Source organism: Capsicum annuum, chromosome 1 (genome assembly GCF_002878395.1).
Source record: "Capsicum annuum cultivar UCD-10X-F1 chromosome 1, UCD10Xv1.1, whole genome shotgun sequence".
Taxonomy (NCBI): domain Eukaryota; kingdom Viridiplantae; phylum Streptophyta; class Magnoliopsida; order Solanales; family Solanaceae; genus Capsicum; species Capsicum annuum.
Genome location: NC_061111.1, coordinates 124,295,811 through 124,321,101, shown reverse-complemented (window position 1 = coordinate 124,321,101; position 25,291 = coordinate 124,295,811). Strand labels below are relative to the sequence as shown.

General features: G+C 34.6%; 1 long non-coding RNA gene across 1 annotated transcript; it reads left to right on the top strand.

The window, feature by feature from the left end:
* The first annotated feature begins 332 nt into the window (after positions 1-332).
* LOC124896061 lies at positions 333-4,638 on the top strand. Its single transcript, XR_007052463.1, has 2 exons — positions 333-3,449; positions 4,355-4,638. It is a non-coding gene; the product is annotated as an uncharacterized LOC124896061 (long non-coding RNA).
* The last annotated feature ends 20,653 nt before the right edge of the window (positions 4,639-25,291 follow it).

The following is a 25,291-nucleotide window of genomic DNA, read 5'->3' as shown; positions in this document are numbered from 1 at the left end:
CCTCTCACAAATACCAAATCACAATAGTCGGAATAACTTTGTAAATAGTCTTTAACTTAGAGCTACAATTTGCTTGCCACCACTTGAAAAATAGTGCTCTTAAGTTGTATAAAGGGACCCTCAATACCAGCTGCATTTGCAAGTTACTGCCATATATTCCTAGCAGCAAAACAAGTACAAAAAAGATGTTCACAAGTCTTAATTTTTGTATCATTACAACAACAATAGATAACTGTGCTTGCACCTTGTATTCTCACCAACATCTCCCCAGTTGGAATCCTTTTCTTGCGAACTCTCCATGATAAGAAAGCAATTTTGAAAGGTAATCCTTTCACCTAAATTTTCTTAAACAATAGTTGTTTCATTTTTTCTACCCTGACCTTATTCCAAGCACTAAAAATTGTAAATTTTCCAGAACCGATCATTTCTACCAAGTTGCATCCCAATCTATAAGTTCTTCCCCTACTTTTATTTTTTCAAAAAAATAAGATCTGATCTCTTCGTGCAATAATTGGTTCAATAATATCTTATTCCAATTGTTACCCAGTATCAAATCTGTAACATCTTCAACTCCTTCATGCATCAAATTATTTATAGGAAGTAAATAATGCAAAGCTCCTAGTTGTGTCTAATTATCATACCACACACTATCACTCCCTCTTATAGGTTCCTACCAAATATCCTGATCAAAAAATCTCTTGCTTCAATTATGTAATTCCAAATTTGTGAACCTCCTCTCCATTCATCAATTTAAGGTCTATTCTTTTTACATACGTTATCCACATAAACTTAGCCTATAGGGATTTCTTAGTTTGGAAATTCCACCAAAGCTTGGCATATAAAGCTTGGTACATATCAAACAGAGACCAGAATCCTAAGATACCCTTTTCTTTAGGACAACAAACTTCTGTCCAAGCCACCCAGTGTCTGTTCCTTTCCTTCTCTTTAAAATTCCATAAGGACATAGCAAAGATTTTATAAAGGTCATAAATGGCCCATTTTGGTGGAACAGTAGCATAAAGTAGGTAAATTGGAATATTTTGTAAAAACTATTTATCAAAACATGTTTTCCAACAAAAGATAATAATTTACCTTTCCATGCTTGTACCTTATTCTGTACTTTCTTCATTATTTCAGTAAAATGATTTTCCTCTTCCTAGCATGTCTAATTGGATACCCAAGATATATTAGAGGGAATTTTTCTTTACTGAAGCCATTAATGTCTTCGATCGCTTGAACAATAGTCTCAACAGTCTTATGAAAAACATAAAAACAACTTTTGTGTTTATTACTCATTTGCCCTGATATCTTTTCATATTTCTTAAGACTATCCATGGCCATCTGCAATGTTAGTTTCTCCTCAATGAAAAATGATAGTATCATCAGCATACACTAGATGATTAATTCTATCATGCCATTTTGTCTTCCAAACCCCTTAAAGTCATTATTCTTAAATAAACTATTTAAAGTTCTCGACAATACCTTAGTAGTTAGGATGAAAAGGGCTAGAAATAAAGGAACTCCTTGTTTGAGACCTCTGGTAGAATGAAATAAACCATAGGATTATCCATTAATTAGCACAGAATACCAGTTATTAGTCACAAATCTCCAAAAAAAAATCCATCAAAACCCATTCTTTCAAGCACTTTAATCAAGAATCTCTAGTCTACTCTATCATATGCTTTGCCCATATCCAACTTAATCACAACATTAGTTAGTTTTCCCCTTATTCTTATATCACATATTATCTCTTTGACCAATAAAACATTCTCTGTAATACGTCTTCCTTTCACAAACCCTGACTGGTTTGGAGAAATAATTTTGGGAATTACTTTCTCTATTCTATCATGAATGATTCTAGACAGTACCTTGTTAAAAAAATTGCTCAAACTAATTGATCTCAAGTCAGAAAAAAAAACTACATATTCTCTTTTTGGGCAGTAGGACCAAGTTAATATGAGTAATTGACTTTGGAAAAGTACATCCTGCCAAAAAAAAAGCAACCACAACTTCACATATGTCAGATCCCATAATACCCCATCAAGATTGATAAAATTGCCCTGTGAAACCATCAGGACCACTAGTACTATCACCATTAACCTCATAAACCACGTTTTAATCTTTTCTCCTTTTGGCATGGAATTTAACAATTGATTATCCCTAGAAATAACTAGTGTTGGAAAAAGTTAAGCAAAGTTAAATCTACCACTTCAGTCTCAGTAGTGAACTATTTCTGATAAAATTTAATGGCCTCAGCAGCAACTTCTTCCTTTCCTTCAGCACAACCCCATCTTCCTTGCCAATTCTATTTAGGTGCAATATTTTTCTCCTACCATTAACTAAGTTATAGAAAAACTTAGTGTATTTTTCACCTTCAACAAACCATTTTACCGTTACTTTCTTCCTCCAATACTTTTCTTCATAGTGAAGGTAATTTTTTAATTCAGCCTATGCAAGTTGAAGTATCATTCTATTTTCTGGAGAAAGATTTTATCCAAATAAATAATCCTTACAATATCTTCTGTAGTCATCAACTAATTAAAAATATCACCAAACTTTTCTCTACTCCATCTTGAAAGTGCCAGCTTAGTATTTTTCATTTTTTGTTTCAATTTAATGAAATAGTTACCCGATTCTTCACACTTTCAGCTGTTAGTTACCACCCTTTTGAAATCCTTATCTTCTGTCCAAATTTTTTGGAATTAAAAGGGCTAAAAAATATGTGTATCTAATCCCCCACATGATAACGAAATAGGAGCATGATTAGAACCAGTTCTGGCTAAATGTTTAACTTTAACATTCACAAACATCCTCAACAACCTTTGATTCATCAGACATACCTATCCAACCTTTTAAATATACAAGCACCATCAATTCTACTATCCCACCATGTGAATGAGATCCCTTTAAATTTGATATCAAAAAGTTCACAAGAATTTACTCAAAATGCAAAATCTTAATATTCTTGAGGGTAAATAGGCAACCCTCTAATTTTCTCATCCTCATCCAAAATGACATTGAAATCACCTCCTAACAACCATGGTAATCTCATACTATCACTTAATGAGTAAATATCATTTGGGAAATCTAATTTGCCAATAACATCACACTTTGCATATACTATTGTGGTAATAATTTTTCTTCCATCCACAAAGTTGATCTAAGTAGTCAATTGTTGATCAGAATTAACACTGTGACCTGAATATCTTGCTGAGAATAAATCCATCTTTTTCATTTTGATTATAGTTTGAATATTGCATACCAAACCTTGTCTTGTACCTTTGAATCTGGCAAGGTGCTTGAAAAGGTTCCATTAATGCAATATAGAAAAATTTATTATGTCTGTGCAATATTTGAACTTTCTGAAAAGCATGATGAGCTCTCACAGATCTAATATTCTGAAAGAGAGCTTTGCAACGCAGTTGGAACTAGCCTTGACCCCCTCAATGGTAAGACCCAAGTAGGTTTACTATTATCATCCTTGGCTCTTATTTTCTTTTCCTTCATCTTATTTGTTGGACATAAATCTACATGTTTCATGATATTTTTCATATTTATATCATTCATTTCTTATTCATAATCTTCTTTTGGTTGTTGGTTGTTCTTTTTATAGCTGGTTATTAATCTTCATACTAGAATGTGTTATTGTTATCTCAATTGCCTTATGAGAAACCAAATCATTCACAATCTTGATTAGAGAAAGTTATTTTCTATGTACAACCACCTACCTCTCTAGGACCTCTATATCTACTACAATATTAAAACTATTTGTGGAATTTTAAAATGGGAACAATGATACTCTTACATGTTCAACCACTCCAAAACTATCAATTTGTAAAGGCTGATGGAATTCAGCATTTGCAAGTGTAGTTCAATTTGATCATCAGTGATCTGACATATCTCTCTTTTACATGGGAATTTTTGTTTATTTCCTTTCTCCATCTCTTCTTTATTTTCTAAACTCTGCACATTTGGTATGTCAATTGTCGAATTCTACTTATGTTGTAAATTGTCTGATTGGAAATTATCTCTTACTATAAATAATCTATTATTGAGTGTCTTTTAGAACTTCCTACTCTGTTATATTTGCTCCATTTTGTTCACCTACTGCAAGGGAAATCTGTTGTTGCTTACAGATTTGAACCATTTCATTTGAATGTAAGCTTAAATCTTCTCTCTATTTATTCTCTTCTTCCCTTTCCACCATTTCTCCTTATTTTTTAGATTATCTAGTTGCTCCCCTCCTATCTCTTTTCTCTCCTCCTTCCAAGATTTGAACTTGTTATTTGTAACTATTATCTCCTTTGATGGATTAGCTCTTGCATCTTTGTTAACCTCTTTCCTTTCTTTATAGGTTTCTTTTTTTCCACAAGAGCCCAAACAACTGGATCACCAGCAACTTTACCACTGATAAGATCTTTGGAGGGAAATCATTATATCTTGGTCCAGCAACCTCCTGTTAATAAATCTCTGGTGTTGCTACATCTCGTTGTTGGCCCTCTTCATTTTTCTTATTTTCTTTTGAATTATTGTACTGCCTTCTAAGATTAGGATTTAATTTCCTACATCCTTTCTTATTATGACCTTGTAACCTACATTCTTTGCAACACTATGGCAATGCATCATATTGTATTCTAACATTGGTTGTATTTTTTTCTCTGGTAGATTCATCCACTATGACCATATGTAAAAATTTAGGTAGATTAGCGGCAATATCTACCTGGACCTTAACTCTAGCACAATTAGGTCTAGTTTTGTAAATAGTGGCCATATCTAATTGTAAAGGCTTTCCACTGTTGATGCCAATGAAAAGAGAGCCTCCACATAGTATGAGGACAAAAAATTAGGGAAAGATATCCAAGTTATGACTTAATTCATTTCAGTATCAACCCTAAAGCTAGAATAATATATAAGAGGTTTCATTAAGAACACTGCACCATGTTATTTTTTACATAATGTAGATTCTTTGATAGAAGATCAATAAAAATCCACCATTAACGCATATCTAATCAATATATGTCGATATCTCAAGAAACTAATTCTGAATCACCTTTTATTCCACATTGTGAAGGAAGATTTTTCCTTAAATCATCAAGGTTTGGCCATCCCAATGTGAATTTACCCATAATCGCATATTGTAGCAATTCTAACATATTCATTCTTGAAATCTCCACCTATGTCTATTCAACCATAGGGATTCCATTATCGTATTGCACCGATTTTATTGAAAAAGGCTCAACATTCTTAGATACACCAAAAGGTGAATTAAGAGTTGAAGTATTGAAAATTTTACTGTATCAATAGGTGTCAAAATATTCTCTACATTATTTGAAATAGGATTCATATTAGGAGAAAGAGATTAAGAAGGGAGACTAGGGAAAGAAGATTGACTAGCCAAAAGATTTGACTAGCTAGAGGCCTGGTTGTCCATCAAAATGATGATAGAGTCTAGGGTTCGTTATCGGTCGATGAATTTTCCATCATTATAGTTAAAGTTAACACAGCAGTATCAACTTCATCAAACTTAAACACCAAATCAATGCTTCATGATAATACCAATAAGACAAGCAAAAAGCCTACTCAAATTCTTTCACACACCACAAAATGCACAACAACTTGAAATTCTAACCTAATATAATTCAAATTTAACCAAATAACTTAACATCACAATCACATCTTTTATTACACAAACAAAGTTACAACCAATCTATTTCATAATAATTTATATGATAATCATAAGTTTTAGCTCTTATAGACAGATATCGATTAGAAACAACTAGGTTCCAATTGCAAACATCTCAAGATATCAATTAGAATCGACTATATTCCAATTATGATTATAGAGATACCAATTGGAACTTAGAGATACCAATTGGATTCAACGCATACAAGCAACTACACAAACCATACGAGAGAAAAGAAAAAGTGCAATAATTTTCTAGAATTCCTCATAGCTTCTTAAAGATATTATGTGAATGTTAACACACCAATCTGCGGGACTCTACTAGATAGTTGTTCTTATAAAGGAAGACTGATAACCTGCGCTCTGATACCAAATTATCACGAACCAAATTATCAGACCGTGAGTGCACTAACTCTTATCCACCTAGATAGGAGAATCACTTACCACCCTTTAAAAAGATATAATAAATCTTAAGTAAATAAAAATATCAATCCTTATTACAATAGATTTTAAGAAATTAAATACGAAATGAAAACTACCCCAAGGACCTAGTCTAAATAGGTAAAAGAGCTTCTAAATTAAGAATGATAAAATTGAACACAACTTCCACCATGAAGGGGAGGAGTGAAAGTGGTTGGAGATTATTATCCATGTCATCTATGAAATGTAAATTGATCTTGTAATAAGACAATACCACAAAAAAGAATATAACAAGAGCAATAGCAATACAAACAATACGTACTAATAGGTATCATCAGTGAACCAGAATTAGATCATGTAAACACAATATAGAAATTACAAAAAGAAAATATGATAATTTTTATAACAATTTATTTCACAATACTTTCATCCACTGCTGTTATCTTTAACCCTTATTTTAATTAAGAGTGATACAATCCAAATGTCCAACTTAGATTTTGATGACATCTTTAGAGGCCAACACATAGAGACTCAAGACTTGGTCACCTCGAGTATACAATAACAAGCATGGAGGACCAGTTTTGAGCATGCCATTAAGCAAGGCCGTGTGTGGAAGATTGCTTGGAGCATTAAAAACTTAAGGACTCACGGTTTTGGACCAAACTTAGTGGCTTACGGTTTTTGGAGCATTGAAGAGCCTTAAAACACTCCAAAACATCCACACTGCTTAAGGGTGTTTTGTTCATTTTATGCCTTTTCCTTACACTCCATAGGATCTTCTTTCATTAAGGACATTAGGGTTATTTTGTCTTTATTTTGTAATAACTATAAGTAGGCTCTTTAGGGTTTATTTCATACTTGGTTGTTTATTGATGAAAGACTTTGAAACATTGTAACACCTAATTCTCTCTAGGTTTTTAGAGTGAAATACCTTAGTTGTAGGGCTTAAAAAATCCAAAACCTAAATGAGGGCTAATTTAAGTGTGGATTAACCTGAGTTGCAACTTGGTTCAAAACGTTGATGCTTGAGGAGGTAACGTCCCTCTTGTGTCACCATAAGGGTTTTGGTGATTGTTTATGTAGGTGCTAGAGGTCCTTAGATTTGATACATCTTAGGGTTTCTAGTGTTTATGTAAGCATTTGTCTAACAATTCTTTAATATATTACAAATTATTTGTGTTTTGTGTTTCTCTTCTTGTTGTCGTTTTGTGTCTTCTTCTTTGTGGAATGTTTTGTGACATTTGTGGACTTTTTTTCCTTTTTTGGCTGCCTTGTATCATTTGGTATCATAGCATGGAGTGATATTGTTCCCATAAAATCAATCTGGGGATCGTAAACTTGAAAATTAAAAAAGAATTATTGAAAATTGAAAATTCCAGAAAAATAGCAATTTGTCTGTGTTTGTGTTCTCTGATGAAATTGTGTTGTTGTTGTTGTAGTCTTGGCCAAAATTTGAGTCTAGATCTAGTTGTATTTTAGTTTTTTTGAGTGTTTCTTATGTTATATTTCTTCTTCTCTGATACCTTGAATCTAGATTCAAGTGACCTTGAATGATTGTTGTTGGTATTGTTGTTGCAGTTTCAAAACTTGAATATTATTGGTGTTGTTGTTGTGGATCCAAAATATAGAAGGTGTTGGCTTGATCTTGTGTCATTGATATTGTGTTGTTGGTTATAAGTTTGAAAAGGGTGTGTTCAATTCTTGGAGGTTCACGTGAGGTTTGGTCTTCAAACTTCTATTTGAAGGTTCTTGTTGTTCTAGACCAATCTTTATGTCTAGTTGCAAGAAGACTCTGCAATATTGTTGTTTTTCATCCAAAAGCTAAGTAGAAAGAAGTAAAGTCTTTGTTAGTCTTGAAAACAAGTCCCAAAGACCTACCAAAATGGAAGAGGGACAAAAATATCTACCAAAAGACTTGTTTCCAAAGGGGAGAAAGAACATTATCCTAGGTGTACAAAAGAGAAAAAGTCCACCAACCCCTCAAAAAGGTGTCTTGCCCAAAAGGTGTAAGACAAGTCGAACCTTTTTGAAAGGTAAAAAGGTCTCCAGTCTTGTTGTTTTCTTCCCCAAGTACGAATTATACACTTTAAGAATTGAAAATTGAACCAAAATTTTAAAGTTGGGAAAAATAAGAACCTTTCAAAAACCGCAACCTATCCTAGACTGCCACATCACCAAATTCCGTACAATACCGAAACTTTTGGCTCAAAATCATGGATTCTTAGTTTATTGTTGTTGATTCTTAGTTTCATTTTTGTTGATTCTTATACTAATTGACAACTAGTAAATACCTACTAAGTTGTACATTAGTTTTTGAATACGTTTCTTTGTATTAGCATTATTTTGTGCTTTTCTTGTTTTTTAAATCATAGTATTTCTTGGTTCAAGTTTGGACATTACTTTCTTGATTCTTCAAATAAATAATCCATTACAACTAAGGAGTTGACTCACCCCTCGACTCATCATGAACTACAAGCCAACTTTGAACACTTGTGAATCCAAGTGTGAGACAATCAAGTGTGTGAGAGTGTGGTGAGGTTGTTTCGAACTAACCTGTGTTTTTTTGTAGGCTTTTCTTTTTTTCTTTTAATTAAAATTACAATGGAACCCGTGGCTTCAACGTCTTAACCCATAGACAACAATGTCACCAATGTCATTTTGGCCTAACTTGACACTATTTCCCAAGACATAGATATGATAAATGAAAGGTTGGATCGTATGGTAGGTCAAAGGGAGAAAATGTGCCGCCCAAAAACACGTCAAGAGAAAGACCGTAGCTCCTGTGAGATACAAGGTAAAAATTCTATCCCCTACACTCCTATGAACTTAGAATATTCTGTTGTGGCTAGTAGTAGCCAAGTGGGTGTAGTTACGGTTTTGCCTAGGATAGAGGTTCTTGAATCTTTCTTTTGTGATACTCTTTGTATTTTTAGGTCGCATGAGGACCAAACTCTTGTTGTAGGTACACAAACACTAGCTAATTCTTTAGATGATGAAATTAATTCTTCTTGTGAGAATGATTTATGTCCATCTAATGCTAGCACTTATAACTTGACTAAGGTTCCATTACCAAGTGACAAGAGTATTCACACACTAGTTGACCCTTGTGAAAACCAGGGTGAGTCTACGTTGGTATGTGAGTATTCAACAACTAGTGAGGGTGAGCAAAATGATCAACCAGGTGAAGATAATCTTGATTTACTTGAATGTTTAGAAAACCTGAGTTGTGATTTTCCTTGTGAAGACGGTTTTAATTATGGTATTTTGGATGCCCATGATGGTTTGTATGTATATGAGAACTACTTTTATGAAAGAGAAGGTGGTGAGTGTATTGAAATTCCATTGACTTCGTCTCTATGTGTTTCTTATGTTGGGCATACTCCTAGTGGAGATTTTGAAACTAGTAGTAAGTGCATACATGAGAATCTTATATTTGAAGATGACTAGTGGAACACCTTTCTCAAACCTCTTTTTGTCCATGATATTTCCAATGGTTATAAATAGGGTATGCTTAAATTTGAGGATGGGACCCTAGGGAAGAGTGAGAGTGGCCGAGACCTAATTCCTTGGTTACGTCTTTCATTTGACCCTGTTAACTTCTTAGGGTGTGAAGGACAGATAGTTGTTGGTCGGTCCACTTGTTTGAGCGACATTGCTATATGTGGTGCATGGACTTTACTTTCAATTAAGGCACCCCCCTTGATGGTGATTCCTTTCGCCAACTCCTTTGTAATATTTTTACTAAGTTCCTCGTGATTAAAACAAAGGATGTGTGGTTGTATCTCAAGTGTGTACCTCCTTGGAATGTTGAATTTGTTTATTGTGCTAACTCTAACCCTCATGTCATGAGGATGTGGTGCTTGTTTGTCTTTTCTTTGTTCTTGCAAGGTTTGGATTCGAGGTCGAATCCTTTTCAAGAAGGGGAGGATAATACGAGCTAAATGGCCAACATAGCTGTTGATGATATCTTTGGAGGGAAAAACATAGATACTCAATACTTGGTCACCTCAAGTATACAAGAACAAGCATGGAGGACAGATTTTGAGCATGCCATTAAGCAAGGCCGTGTGTGGAAGATTGCTTGGAGCATTAAAGACTTGAGGACTCATGGTTTTTGACCACACTTAATGGCTCACGGTTTTTGGAGCATTGAAGAGCCTTAAAACACTCCAAAACATCCACTCTACTTAAGGGTGTTATGGTCATTTTATGCCCTTTCCTTACACTCCATAGGAGCTCCTTTCATTAAGGGCATTAGGGTCATTTTGTCTTCATTTTGTAATAACTATAAGTAGGCTCTTTAGGGTTCATTTCATACTTGGTTGTTTATTGATGGTAGACTTTGAAACATTGTAACACCTAATTCTCTCTAGGTTTTGAGAGTTAAAAAACCTTAGTTGTAGGGCTTGGAAAAGCCAAAACCGAAATGAGGGCTAATTCAAGTGTGGATTTACTTGAGTTGCAACTTGGCTTGAAACATTGATGCTTGAGGAGGCAACGTCCCTCTTGTGTCACCGTAAGGGTTTTGGTGATTGTTTATGTCGGTTTTAGAGATCCTTATATTTGATACATCTTAGGTTTTCTAGTGTTTATGTAAGCATTTGTCTAACCATCTATCCTTTAATACATTGCAAATCGTTTGTGTTTTGTGTTTCTCTTCTTGTTGCCGTTTTGTGTCTTTTTCTTTATGAGTTGTTTTGTGATGTTTGTGGACTGTTTTGTGTCCTTTGGGGGCTGCCTTTTATCAAAGAGTATTTTCATTTTTAACCCCAGTAATTATTAAGTCAATCTGTTTCACTTACGCCTTAATTAACCTCAATGATAAATGAAAACCAAAAATCATCACCAATGATAAAGCAACTATGAACACATATTATGGTAAATACCTTAAGTTTAGGACACTTAGCCTTTTCAAGTAATTCTACAACATTCAAGTCCAAGTCAAGAGACAACAACCATGACCAAGTCAATGACCCTGACACTAACAACAAGAATCCCAAAATATATGCCAAGTAAGCAGGACAAACAAGAATCTCAATAATCTAGTTCACTCAAGGAACCCATGACAACAACCACAATATAACTTCGTCCATTCATGGAACCAGTATAAAAAACAACAATAGCAATAATAGTATACCTGTTCCACTCAAGAAACTGCCGCACTTACATATACCTTGTACATACATGCTAAGGGTCTTATGGGTGCGTCTACTAGCTATGGCCTATAGGGGCCGAACTCTTTCCAAGTAACAAAATCCAGACATTAATTTTCTTCCAACCTTATTTTGCCAAATTCCATGAATATATTCAACTACCTATACATCCCACAAATAACCAATAGAATATCGCAACAATCACACAGAAAACAATGGTAACAACCAACACTTGTAACAACCAAAAGTTTACATACAAATTCACTGAATATGATTACACTTAGTATATCATTTAACATATTTCTTCCTTAAGTATTCATTCCAACAACAAGCAGCTATCCAAACACTTAGTCAACTCAACTTAATCATTTCAAGTAAATAACAATCAAACTTTAGCACACCAAATTATAAGTTGATATGAATCATTGGTTTCATCAATTATATCATGGCCTAATACCAAATCCACAGCTTATTCAAGAAAGCATTATCAAGACATACTTATTAAATTTAAGTATTAATTTTAGGATAGCACATTCAACCAAAAGGAGTCTAAACTCTAGTCCAATATTCATAAATTCATTCACTGATCAATCCTCCTCGTCTATATCGAGAAATGGGATTCCACTATTACCTAGCAACCCTTACTTTCAAGTCATTACAAGGTGGAAGACCTACTCTATTAGTCAATCATTCAACTCTATTAAACTTACAATCTAGTTTTAGTCAACCACCTTTATACCTCATGCTTTCTAACCCTTAGCCTAACTTGACTTTAGGCTTTTAATTTATGTCGCTACCTTCTCCTACCATAGTCAGTTCTCATAACTAAACTTAAACAAGATCATCCAATTATCCAATACACATAAAACCAAGTTCATCCTTTTTATGGTAATTAGGTTAAATCACTAGATTATAGGCTAATACAGTTTTATTATCATCTATATTCATATGACTCACATTATAATTCACCATAAAGTCATGCATACAAACACTAAGCACCACTCAAGGATATATACATCAATATAATAACACATAATTGGGTTCTTAGTACATTAAATCCACATTTTATCTATTTAAAGTCCATGTCTGCAGGACTAAGCATGATTTCTCACATCAAATTAACACTATGGATATGATTACTCAAACCATAACCTACCTGGGCGTCAAACTGCTGCAACTAATAAGCTATATCAGGGATGATCTTTTTTCTTCATATTTTTGAAGTCTAAATCATCTAATAAATAAAAATTACCAGAGTAATTAATAAACAACTCTTTAAATAAATAGAGTAAAGCATCTAGTACCCCCTGAACTATGATCAAATTCACTATGACACACTCCAGCTTTATAGGGGTCCTATTAGCCCCCTCCCCCCCAACTCAATTTTAGTGTATTTTTATTACTCTTTTTATCTGATGTGGCACCTATTTAGCTTATGTGACACTAACACGCCCCGAACCAGGGCCTTGTCATGCCGGGTGCCTCAAGCCCAACCGAGATAGAAGACCACCCCCAAAACCCAACAATAACCACCCTACACCTAATATCATATGAATTTTAATTATATAACATAATAAGATGGAATAAGAATAAATCAAATACAGTCAAATAGTGTCAGCCCCAATACCAATAGCAATGCCAAGGCTACCACTAATACCAACACCGCCTATGCCAACTTAAAGTAGTCTCACAAAGCCTTTATCCAAAATCAAAACAACATTTGATCGAGATATGCCCCCCAACCATAGCCAAAAACCAAAGTCTAAAAAATAACAAAAGTATGTAAAGAATTCCATAACATGAAATGGAGCCTTCCAGAGTATGGAAGCTCACCACTTCAATTCAACACAAAGTTGTCCCCGAATCTAAGTTCTTAAGCAGGAGGAGTAGTATGACCAGTTCATGCATCGCTTGCGGATACAGCGGCCAAAGACGGGTTAAAAGGTGAATGCTAGCATGTACTCAGGAGTAAGGTTAAAATAATGCCAATATTTAAAACCAAGTAACCAAGTGCAATCACATTCATACATATATATATTCCATACCAGGAAAAAAGAACTGGGTTTAGCATGCATTTAAAATCTTAACCTGGGTAGTGTAGCTTGACCATTTTAAAACCACCCATGGGCTATATGGGTCCAGTTTCACCCCCTAAATGGGCCACAATACGTATAGTAGCACAAACCGAAGATATCATAGGGGCTGGGGATTCCCATGTACCCTTCACCCTCCGTGATACATATATACAAGTATAACTTAGGGGATTCTCATGAACCCCAAAAGTATATGGTCACCATGAACAACCCTCATGTCGGCAAACATGATTTTTCAATAGTTGTCTATCGGACTCACACCTTCACAGTTAGCTAACACAACCCACCATTATTGCCCAATTAAAAACTTTAGAACATAACTAAACTGCCAATTCTAAGAGTTTAATTACTAAGGAATTATAAAGTGGTATCGTCATACCGACTAAAGCTTGCAAGCAATGTCATTATCCAACACTTAGGGGATTTTGATGTACCCCCACATGATTACCAATTAAATAAAAAAACATGGACCCCAAGCACTTTTCGGATCAATTAAAACCAACCAAGCCAATTTAAGTTCCATTACTATATAATGCAATGCAATAGTTTCATAAAAGTCAAACTATGTAACAAAACCATTCTCATAGGCATTTTAACAAACATGTTAAGGACATATAGTTTCTAAAACCAAAACCAAGAACCTATTGACCATTCCCATGAAAATACATGTTCAATTCCACAATTTTAACATGAAAACCATAAGAAAAACATGGGTAAATAATATTTATCCATTAACAACCAAAAACCCCAACATATAGTTCAAAACCAAAAAATACCCACAACTAAACCACAAAACCATCCATTAAAACATGAATTTAGTTGAACTAACAATTACAGAGAAGTAACATGCCTTAGACACCCAAGAAGACGGAGAGAAACTACCCTTGAGAGCCTTAATTGACCACTTTGAAGGAAACCCTAGTCTTTTCTTAACCCAAGAGCTTAAGAGAGATTTGAGAGTGTTTTAAAGTGTTTGTTATTGAGAATAATAGGGTAAATGGAGTCCTAAAGTGTTTTAAGTCATGGGTTCAAAATGGGTTAAGTGGAGAAATATCCAAAATACCCCTAACTTAAATTGTAAAAATTACCGCAGAAGGGTAGAGTTTGACACCTATAATCGTACCCACATGATACAAGTGGTACCCTCCACTCATACCTTGATTAGAATGTTGGACACCATATTTTTCCAACATATGACTCCTTTACCTAAGTCATACTTTCATCATATGACAAGTACTCTTATACCGTATCCATGATAGATTCAAAAGAGGTTGGACACTGTCCAACATACGAATGGCATGACTCTCTCATACCATCTCCATATAACTCATATGGATTCTAGTAATACCTAGGACAGTACATGATCAAGAACACACTACTTAACGTACAAATTGGTCACCCTAGGCCGTACCCATATCATACAACTAGTAAGCCTAAGTCGTATGATGTCCTGAGAGTTTAAAACTCAAGAAATTTTTAAGGATCAAACTCAGGGTGTTTCAATTCTCCCCCACTTGGATCATTATCCTTGAATGATGGGACAAGGCATGACTATTACAATTTAAACCCAAACACCTCCACCTTAAGTAAGTTAGAAAACAACGAGGCAAGGAAATCAATCTCTCCTTTAACTAAGTTAGAAAACAAAAGTGGGATGAAGTACACATACCTTTCGCATGAATTTTCTAAGCAAAAAATAGGAATGGATACATGGATTTCATGTCCTCTTCCGCCTCCTAAGTATCTTCTTCAACCTTGTGGTTCCTTCAAAGAACCTTAACCGAAGCTACATCTTTGGTCCGCAATCGATGAACCTGTCGATCCAAGATCCCAACTAGTACCTCTTCATAAGACAAAAAATATGAAATACCAATATCCTTGATAGGCAAAATTTAAGACGGATCGCCCATACACTTCCTCAATATAGAAATATAAAATACCAGATGATTAAAGCTCAAACTAGAAGGCAACTCCAACTCATACATAATATTGCCAATCCATCTCATAACCGAGTACGGACCAATATACTAGGGACTGAGCTTCCCTTTTTTACCAAATTCATCACTCCCTTCATGGGAGATACCTTTAAGAATACCCTATCGGGATAGCACCGCTTAATGGTGAAGTGCAGATTCGCAATTATCCATTTTCCAGTGAAGCACCGCGATAATGCTACTTCACTGTTAACCCTAAAATCCCATTCATCCTTTTACAGTAGCCCACCGCAATTGGCCAGTGTCGCACCAGAAATCGCGATGGAGCATAAAACCACGATGGAGTGCAAAATGACACTCATCTTTTTTAGTGACGTAATGTGATTACGCAGCGTCGCACCAGAGCCTAAAATGGCACTCATCCCCTTTCCAATAAGCCACCGTGATGACACCACATCGCAGTGGAGTGCAAAATTGGGATTTTCAGTTCTAAATTAAATTTTTCAAAGGGCAATCTAGTCATTTCCCAAGCCCTCAAATCATCAAAAAACACAAGATTAAACCTATTCTAAGCCTAATACACTTATTATTCATCAAATTTCTCTCCAAGAAACCCTAGAACTTTAAATCTTAAACCTTTAAAAATCCAAATTCCACCACTCTTTTTCCAAGATAACCTAAAATTCAAGATTTTTAATTCAAGATCTTCAAGAAATAATCTTCAAGAGAAAAAATAGGAACTCAAAGTTCAAGCTTCTTCATTCATTCCTTAATTAAGGTGTGTTGGGTTTTCAACAAGGATAATTCTTTCATTCTTGTGACCAAAATTAGTTTTTGAAGTTAATTTCACATGAATTTACATGAGTTTCAAATTAGGGTTCATACCCAAACATTGCTATTTGAAGATTATGAGATTATAAGTGATTTAGATATTGCATTGCATGTCTACTTTCGTATTGTTATGCGTATGACATTAATTTCCAGATTTAGGATTGAATTATCAATATTTTCATTATTTAGCATAAACTTATAATGATTTGACATGAATTTGATACATGGGTGGTAGCACCCAAGCGCACACTCAAGTGTACGTGGTCTTATCAAGTAGTAAAGTGGCCTTCAAGAAAGCCCAAGTATCGATCTCTTAGGGACTTGCATTCACCGACTATTCAATTCTAGTTTAACCAATTAAGAAGAGTAGCAAATAGACTTTTAGAATTGTAATAAACTAAACTAATGCGGAAACGTAATGACTTAGGACAATCAAGGGATCGATACCCAGGGTTAGAGCTTAAGAACAATCATACTATGCTATTGCACTTCATTCGTTAATTCGTTTATCTTGGTTGCTGATTCATAGGATTAATTGCACGATCATGATCTCCCGACCTCTAATTATTTACCTAATATGGACATTACAACTACATTATTGAGCGGGGATTAATAATCCAATTAAGTGTTTTAAAGATATCATCCTATATTGAATCAAGTAAGGCATCTAAGTACATCCCTGTCCTAGACGCTAATTCAAATTCTCTATTTAATAAAAGAATAAAAATCATACTTCATTTATTCCCATGTTGTATCTCCCTATTCCCTCTCCCAAGATCAAAAGGTTGACAATTGATGTATTATAAGGGCAGCTAATTCTCAAAATAGTTAAATTAAGAATAAACAAACAACCAATAATGATTAGCAAATTAAACAAAATTAATTCAAAATGAAAGTATTCATGATCTTGGCCTTAACCCCGAAAAGTGAGTTTAGCCTTAAATGGAAATATTCATCATCCAATTCCTTGGAGTGATGATACAAACCATACAAAAAACTAAATTAAAGAATGATAAAACCTAGAAAGAAGTTGTGGTAGCCTCCAATGATGTCCTAAGTGATCTAGGGTGTTCCAAGATGATAAAAATGTAGTTTGGGATGTTATATTTATAGTATACAAGACATAAATTGACTTAGATTAGGTTTCCACGTTGTTTTCTTTTAGCTGGGCAGAACTATCCCGATTTTGGGCATCACCACATCACGGTGAGATGCAAGTTCACAATTGTCAAAAAATCTGTCAAAATCCATTATCTCGTTGCGATTTCACTGCGTCATGGATCCTCCTTAAACCCCATTATAAGCTACACATGCCAGTTGGTCAAAAACTCGGGCCTCTTCTGAATCCAGTGGTATTTTTCACGCATTGATTGGCCACTCCTACAATCCACACGTGCTCCATCAATTTCAGGAGTCCAAATTGAATTAATTTTTGTATTGTGCTTTCGTTGAGCCATTCCGTACCTTTTTTTAGTTGTTTCCACTTTATTTGAAGCTTGTATATCCTTCATATATCATCATAATCCATTCACAAAGCATACTATATCATTAAACACAAATATTTAGAGCTTAAAACAACACAACATCCAAGATGGTAAACTAGAAACACGAGCTAAGCATAGGCTAAATTCTCATTGAGCTTAAGCTTCACATTGAGCTTAAGCTTATTGTTTTGACTCTTGTCTTGATCCAATTGACCCTTAAACATCACCAACAAGTTATTTCACATAAAAATAAATAAAAATAAAAAAATAAAATCATTAAAACACATTAGAACCCAACACGATATACTAGACAACCACCTAGCTCAAGCTACTAACACTAGTTTTCTCGGTTGAACTCAAAATACTCAAATTGAATCAAAACTCATGTGAAAACACCATTAAACATTGTAAACACATAGTTGGGCACATAAATGCTCATTTATATCATTATCAACACATATAGCATAAGAATCATCCTCAAAGTAAGGCAAAATAGGCTAGAATAGTAGACCTAGAATGCATAAATACACCCAACATCACCACCCCACACTTAAAGCCTTGTTCATCCTTGAACAACTCTTAACTATAAACACCCTGATCTGAAGAGTCTCCACACTTCTACTATATGAAATAAATTCAAGCTAGCACTACAATGACTATACGGAATGCAAGTTTACAACACTAAGCATTTTATACACAATTGAAAGCTCATGAACACTACTTCAAAATATTCTAGCCTCAAGAATTGACTCACCTAGTTGGAAAACTCATGATTATCATTCAATCAAAGACATCGTACAAATCACCCATATTCATCAAATATGTGCCCCTCACAACAAGAGAGTTACACATAATCACTCACATAAAAGCATTTTGTAACAGGATGGGTACAAGAATCAAATTACGCTCACTCTCACAAAGAATTTAGAAGCTACACACACTGACCCATAGGCTTTCCCTTAGTGTAGTGCTCCACTAATATCGGAATGACGAACTTAGGATCAATTAGGTCTTTATTCGGATTGTAATATAGGCTAAGGGACGGGTAGGAACTATTTGGGAATAGTGACTAACCACTCTAAGCGCTTTAATACACTACATTATACATTTAAAACCAATATCCAACAACCAAATTACACCATTTTTGTCTACCCCATTCTTTTATTTTGCCCCATCTTTTTTAAGTATTTTCATAAACACATGGTGGGCGTGTTGTCTATTCCTTCAAGATTCAATTTTTTTCTTTTTCACAAACATGAGAATATTTCTAACACCATTTACATCACTCCCAACCACAACACATCAAATATAAGCACCAATAATTATTACCTTGGGGCATCAATTTCACGTTTTTCTTCTTTAATTTCTCAAACTCCTTACTAAATCAATTTTTTTATTAAAGCACTTAGGAGATTTTTTTGATAAAATTATGGTCTATCAAAGAAGGGATTAGGCTACATATAAGGCTACCAAAGAAAAAAGCTAAAGGTTCAAAGGGGTTTAACTAGGATAATGCACAAAGGGTAGGAAAAATAGAAGGTATAAAACAAGGCTATCAAAGAAATGCCTAAATCATCTCCTAAACCCACACTCTTTATTTCGCTTTACACACACACCAAGTAAGTTCTAGACATCACATGCAACAAGGAACATAAAAAACCTTACACGCACATGGCACATGCTCAACTCAATAGGATCATCATAGATTCTTAACCAACAATATCATGAATTCCAATTTAAGCAACCAAATACAAGAGCCACAAGCATGATCCTAAGAGTTTCAAAAGTATTAATTCACTCATTCAACATGATTTTACCAAACAAAACACTTGCACCATGTAATCAAAAATAGCACCAACAAGAATATCTTACACAAAAATTTAAATTTTAAATTGAGCCAAAATTTAGGAATTTCCCCACCCCACACTTAAAAATCTACTTTGTCCCCAAAGTGAACTTTAAAGTAAGAGATAGAAATACTCCCTAAGGCCTCTAGGCCTAGCTAGTAGCATCTTTACACATTTGTAAGATCCATGGGACCCCACATTCAGTTTTTGGCATGCTCCTTAGCTCAGGTTTTTGGTACTCAGACTTCCCATTAACCTGTGACTCAATCAAAAATAGAAAACTACATGAAATTAAAAAAAAACTAAAAAATAAAAAATAAAACATACCTACTTAACTTTACTTGGGTTGTCTCCCAAGAAGCTCCTAATTTAGTGTCGCGGCACGACCCAATCAAAATTTTTCCTCCACCTTGAGGATATAAAGTTCACCCCCAACATCACATCTATCTTTTTGCCTCGATCATAGGGAGGTGGTACAAAATTAATGTACCGAGTAATGGAATATGCATAGTAAACCACTCATTTTTGAAGTGAGGTGCGTTTTTATGTTGCTTATCCGGTGTAAAATCAAGAATATAGGATTTTTATTCCTCATCTTCACACTATTTCATTATTTTAAATGATTCCACAGACAAGACATCATCTAAATATAATGTACAAAAGTCCTTTGAGGAAGCCCAACAAATCGTACTTCAAAATTTACACTATTCACAACACATTCACTCATATTCACCTTCTCAATTTTAGTCTCAAAAGAAAGATGACGGTTGAGTGGCTACCATTCTTGTGTTTGTTCCATAGATTGGCTCATATCCTCCTTATATTTTTCTTTTCTTAGCATCTGTAGACATGGTGGCGGTGGTCTCTCCTCAACCTATTCAATAGCCTTGGTTTTCAAGTACTCAGACTTCCTTGAATTATCAGCAACTATGTCTGCAACTAGTTGGGAAGTTATATCTGCATTTATCTCCAGCTGATTATACAATTACTTTGCAGCCTCCCAATAGTTCTTCAAGTCTACCAACAACTATACTTGAGACACTAAAAGTTGTTTCATCATCTCTTCCAAATTGCTCATTTGAGTTATGGCCTGCATATTTAGTTGTTGTTGCTGAAAATGTTGCTGGTTGTTCCATGATTAAGTTTATGACTGATTCTGCCCCGTTCGATTATAGTAGTTTATATAATTTTGCCTTTCAGTGTAGCCCACAAATAATTCTGAATCGAGATTGACAGCACACATAACTGCAGTCTGACCACTTTTCCCACAAACCAACATTAAGTTGCAGTCTTCTCAACAGATAGAATAGTATCTGCATCATATTGTGAAGGTCCCATCCATGCATTTCCATCAAAATATGTAAAATAAGCCTTATGATGTGGTCCCCCACAAAACAACAAGAATCATCATCACTAGAAAACCATCTATCCCAGGTGACATCTCAAGAAGATTGAGAAAAAGAAAAATAAAGAAAAATAAAAAGAAACTAAAAAAACAAAAACTATTTACAAATCAATATAGAAAAACTAAAAATAAGCTAGTTGCCTAGTTACAAGTCCCAGCAATGGCGCCAAAAACTTGGTAGCGCACATACAAGTGTGTGTGGTCTTATCAAGTAGTAAAATGGCCTTCAAAAAAGCCTAAGTATCGATCTCTCATGGACTTGCGTTCGCCGACTATCTAATCCTAGTTTAACCAATTGAGGAGAGTAGCAAATAGACTTTTAGAATTAGAATTTAAAATTAAACTAAACTAATGCGGAAAATAAATGACTTAGGATAATCAATGAATAGAAACCCAGGGTGAAAGCTTAAGAACAATCATACTACGCTATTGAACGTCATTCATCAATTTGCTTATCTTGGTTATTGATTTGTAGGATTAATTGCATGATCATGGTCTCCCGACCTCTAATCGTTTACCTAATATGAACATTACAACTACATCATTTAGCGGGGATGTAATAATCCAATTAAGTCTTTTAAAGCTATCATCCTACATTGAATCAAGTAAGGCATCTAAGTGCATCCCTGTCCTAGATGCTCATTCAAATTCTTTATTTAATAAAAGAATAAAAATCATACTTTATATATTCCCATGTTCTATCTCCCTATTCCCTCTCCCAAAATAAAAAGGTTGACAATTGATGTATTCTAAGAGTAGCTAATCCTTAAATAGTTAAATTAAGAATAAACAAACAACCAATAATGATAAGAAAATTAAAAAAAATTAATTCAAAACGAAAGTATTCATGATCTTAGCCTTAACCCCAGAAAGAGAGTTCAACCATGAATGGAAATATTCATCATCCTATCACTCAGAGTGATGATACAAACCATACAAAAAACTAAATTAAAGAGTGATAAAACCTAGAAAGAAGTTGTGGTAGCCTCCAATGATGTCCCAAGTGATCTAGGGTGTTCCAAGATGATTAAAATGGAGTTTGGGACGTTATATTTATAGTATACAAGTCATAAATAGACTTGGATTGGGTTTCCACGCTGTTTTCTTTCAGTTAGGCATAATTATCCAAATTTTGGGAATCACCGCATTGTAGTGACATGCCGTTTCACAATTGTCAAAAAATCTGTCAAAATCCATTATCTCATCGCAATTTCACCGCATCACAGAGCCTTCTTAAACCCCATTATAAGCTACACGCACCAGTTGGTCAAAAACTTAGGCCTATTCTGAATCCAATGGTATTTTGCACGCATCAATTGGCCACTCCAACAGTCCACAAGTGCCTCATCTATTTCAAGGGTCCAAATTGCGTCAATTTTTGTATTGTGCTTTCGTTGAGTCATTTCGTGCCTTTTTGAGTTGTTTCCACTTAAATTTGAAGCTTGTATATCCTTTATATATCATCATAATCAATTCACCAAGCATAATATATCATTAAACACAACCATTTATAGCTCAAAACAACACAACATCCAAGACGGTGAACTAGAAACACGAGCTAAGCATAGGCTAAATTCATATTGAGCTTAAGCTTTTTTTTTTACTCTTGTATTGATCCAATTGACCCTTGAACATCACCAAAAAGTTTTTTAACATATAAATAAAAAAAATAAAAGTCATTAAAACACATTAGAACCCAACACGATATACTAGACAACCACCTAGCTCAAGCTAGTAACACTAGTTTTTACGGTTGAACTCTAAATGCTTAAATTGAATCAAAACTCATGTGAAAACACCATTAAACATTGTAAACACATAATTAGACACATAAATACTCATTTATATCATTATCAACACATATAGCATAAGAATCAACCTCAAAACAAGGCGAAATAGGCTAGAATAGTAACACTCAAATGCATAAATACACCCAACATCAATGGGTTATTAAGACCTAGTTTGAATATTGATATTTCAAGAATTACTATGATTTAATCATCCTATGATTAGTTATATTCAAATTTTGAATCAAGATTTGATCTTTTGACCCTCAGCTTTGATGTGGAATCCACTTTACAATTTCATTACAGTTTATATTGAGCAGATGCATGATTGGTTTTCATTGTAAGCCCTAATATTAGTTTTTAAAGTGGATTTCCTATATAATGATCATACAAATTAAAGGGAGTAGTACTTAGCACCGAGTTCGGTATGTTCACATACCTCAAAACTATGAGCCAACGTAGGTTCAGATTATTAGATTATTTCCATTTTTATATGGATGACAGTTGCAGATTGCGATCACTTAGCTTAGGTTATACTCCTTGGCAAGAGTATGACACCTCTCCCCAAGGTGAGGTTTTTCCATAAGGGAACTAGACGCTGGACACTATAATAGCTCATATAGTGTATGTCGGTTAGAAGAACCTCCCTATAGAAAAGAGTAAATAATAATAGAAAAGCTTTAAGAAACTAAGTGTAAAGGCTCACGGTTTTATTCAGATATTATTTTATATAACTCATTAGCTACTAAATTTCATCTTTCAATTTACAAATACAGAGGTGAGTCCTTTTACACTTAGTATGTATGATTTGAAAAAATAGATTTTAAGACCATATTTGAAACTAAGTGTGGTGGCTCATAGCATTCATATAGTATGTTTTTCCATTCATGATTTATGATTACAGTTTTCAATTACTCAAGCCAAAGTGAGCCATTATTACTTAGCATTCATTATTGATGAGAAAGATATATGTATTCCCTCACTATTTTACTATGAATTCACCCCATATACTCAGTACTTTCCAGAAGTACTAATCTACATATACGTCTATGTGCTATATTATCTCAAAATATAGGTTCAGGTGCTAAGTTTTCACAGCATGAGTGATTTCGAGCATTTACATCTACATCCCGACAGTTGGTGAGTCCTTATAGTTTGGTGACCTAGTCATTCAAATTTTCGATCTTATTACTATAGTTAATTCAGTATTTTCAATCAGTTCAAGTCAATTGGGGGCTTGTCCCAGTGTCCCTCTTGTTCTTAGTAGTAGAGGTTTGTCAGACTGCTAATTATGATTCAAATTTCTAGTGTTGATTGTTCAAACTCTTCAGTATAATATTTTAGATATCATGTTCAGATAATTTTAGCTTAGCTCAAACAGAATTTTGTATTTTAGCTTTAATTATATATCTATATTTCTTTATTATAAGGTTCAAATTTAGTAGAAGTCTTACAGGGTTAGCTTAAGACTACTCATAGTCTTGAGCACCGTGTGATGTCTCGGGACCTATTTTTGGGGCGTTACAAATTTAGTATCAAAGTCTAAGGTTATAAGAGTCCAAGGGAGTCAGACAAGCTGCGTTACATAGAGTCTTGATTATGGGTGTGAAATGTGCCACATTTATGAGAAAGAGGCTACAAGACGTTTTAGGAAATCATCCATTTTTTTCATGATCTATCTTTCTTACAGTGTCTCTATCTGATTTTGACCTGTGCTCTTATGTGACAGTTGAATATACCTTTTTGCTGAGCTAATGCATGTAGAAATAATAACCAGCCACCCCAGTCCGCTGACCCTCTAAATGAAAATATATCCCATGCTGAATTTTGAGTTGTCTTTCAGGCGTTAGCCTAAGATGTGACTGCCAATGTTCTGGGCAACCATCAGGCGGCATTCCCACTTCAGCAGAATGGGGATTTAGATGCAACCATGATTCGTAACTTCATGAGAATGAACCCGCCTGAGTTCTTTGGGTCAAAAGTAGGTGAAGACCCACAACTTTACTTAGATGAGATAAGAAAGATCACCCAGATTATGCATATTATTGAGGAGGAGAGTATAGAGTTGGCATTCGATATGCTGAAGAATATGGCGTATGATTGGGTAATTAAGTGAAAGAATTGTAGAGGTGAGAATGCAGCTCCTATGAGTTGGCAGGTGTTTCAGGATGTATTTCTAGATAAGTTTTTTCTACGTGAAATAAAAGAAGATAAGGTAGAAGAGTTTGTGAACCTGAGGCAGGAATCGATGATAGTGAAAGAGTACTGCCTTAAGTTCAATCAATTGTCTAAGTATACCCCTGATATGATGGCCGACCCTAGGTCGAGTATGAGTAAGTTTGTTACTGGAGTAACTAGTTTGGTAGTTAAGGAGTGTAGGACTGTCATGCTTATAGGGGATATGGATCTTGCTAGGCTGATGATTCACGCTCAACAGATTGAGGTAGAAAAGTTGAAGAAAAGAGAGAGAAGAAATAAGAAGGCTAGAACTGGACAATTTGAGTTTGGCTAAACAATGTTTAAAGAGGAAATCATTCGCAGTTTCAGAGTCGCTCATCTATGTCAGTGCCATTTTTAGCCAGTTCTCATGCCCCCAAAGCTAGGCAAGAGCAGTGGGGTAAGACTTTTTGTAACGCCCCGATTCCCATGAACCA